Source organism: Simochromis diagramma, unplaced genomic scaffold, assembly GCF_900408965.1.
Source record: "Simochromis diagramma unplaced genomic scaffold, fSimDia1.1 OVJJ01000442.1, whole genome shotgun sequence".
Classification (NCBI taxonomy): Eukaryota; Metazoa; Chordata; class Actinopteri; order Cichliformes; family Cichlidae; genus Simochromis; species Simochromis diagramma.
Genome location: NW_024387267.1, coordinates 210,287 through 212,144, shown reverse-complemented (window position 1 = coordinate 212,144; position 1,858 = coordinate 210,287).

Sequence of the window (1,858 nt, the reverse complement as noted above, 5' to 3'; positions counted from 1 at the left end):
TAAACAAAAAAAATGAGAAACAAAGAGGTGTACCAAAACTTTCACCATTTTGGCCAAAGTATATTTTTTGTTTTGTAAGTGTTCTCTTTTCTTTTTCTTTTATGCATAAATTGTTTTTTCCCCGGAATTGGACTTTAAATAGTTTTTTTTTCAATCTTTTTCTGTCTCCACTCAGGGGAACCCGGAGCTTTGGAGAGGGACGTGCCCACAATAATCAGCCAAAATTGTGAACCATTGAGTAAAATTGCTAGTTTTCTCAATTATTGCGTATTTTATGGTTTAATTTATTCAATTTCCATTTTTCTGTGCAAAATCCTTAAAAAATAGTTAAATTTCCACCTCACGAAAATTCCTAACTCCCTGGTTTAGGCACCACAAATGGGTCCAACAAACACAAACACCTCTTACCACCACCCCGTGGGGGTGGGGGGTGGACTATGATTAAGCGATGGTTGCGCTTTGCTTTATTTTTTTGTCCTATTGTTTTAACCATGTCGCCAGGGGCATCTCCCACTAGTTATCCTAATTAGACTTTGGGTGTCTTTCCTTTTCCAGTTTATTTTAATTATACTTTGGCCTTGACCCAACACACTAAATAAAAAAACAAACCAACTAAAACAAAAAAATGACCAACGTATATGGATGTACATATCAATTTCATTGTTTCACTTGCTCTCCAGCAGCTTGTGACTCTTTTCTATCTATTATTTAAGTCGGGAGGTGCAGGGTGACATTGAAGTGCATTTAAAGAAGCGGGCCTTTCCTTCCAATATCATCTTAGGTCTTCTGAATATGGTTTGTTTTAACTCATTGTTAAATTGAGCCTTTTCATGAACATGGTTTACAGATTTTATCATTGTGCATGTGTTTCACGCACACACACAGAAGTATTTTATAGTTAGTGCCATACACTGCTTTTTTGAAGTTAATCCGTAATTTTGTTTTTAAAACGCTAATATTGTTTTTGCATTTTGTAAAATATGAATCATGTGTTTATTTGTTTGTATCCGGATCATCAATTCTTTCCTGTTCACACAGTTTGTGTGGTGACTTTAAAAAATGAGAAAATCACACTAATTGTCACAGTGAACTGACATGTCATTACATATCGAGTAAATAAAACAGCAATAATCAAAAGCTTAAAGAAGATGAACACATTTAATGTTGTTTTCAATGCATGTTAAAATGTTCTTCTTGGGTCTTGGCAAAATGAATCATGCTTAAGAATATTTTCTGAAAATGACTGAATTCAGAAGAATTGCATGAATAAACTTGGGAAATGAAACTGCAAGGTGGGTTTATTATAAAGTGCTGTAGGCTGTGGTTACATTATAGGTAGATTTGGTCTGCTGTAGGGGAATCATCCATCATTGTGTGCACATTTTCTAACAGCAAACCGCTGTTAGAAACGCTGAAAAATAAGTAAAAGAAATAATAAAAAATAATAAAGAATCCACACAGCATCCTGTAGTAAAGAAAAACTATTTGTCCCTCTGAGTGAGTTTCTGAAATTTTATCCTTGTTATACAGGATTTTATAGTTACTATTTATTGGTTGTGGATAAGTTAACAAGAGAAATGACTCAGTTTTAGTTTCTATAAAAAAAGGCAATAGTTAATAATAAAAAAAATGCCCACCTATCTCTTTAGGTATACAGCGTCAACCAGCTGTGAACCTGACCTTTGTGTCAAACTACTGAAAAGAGGGCTGTTTCCTGTTCAGCCATTGGCTGACCTGGAGCCTGGTAAGAGTGATGATTAAGTTGTGAAAAACAGAAACATAAAAAGTGATAAAATATTTCTTAAAATGTCACAGCAGAGCTACATTATCTCTACATGTCCAAATATGTAATGCCGGA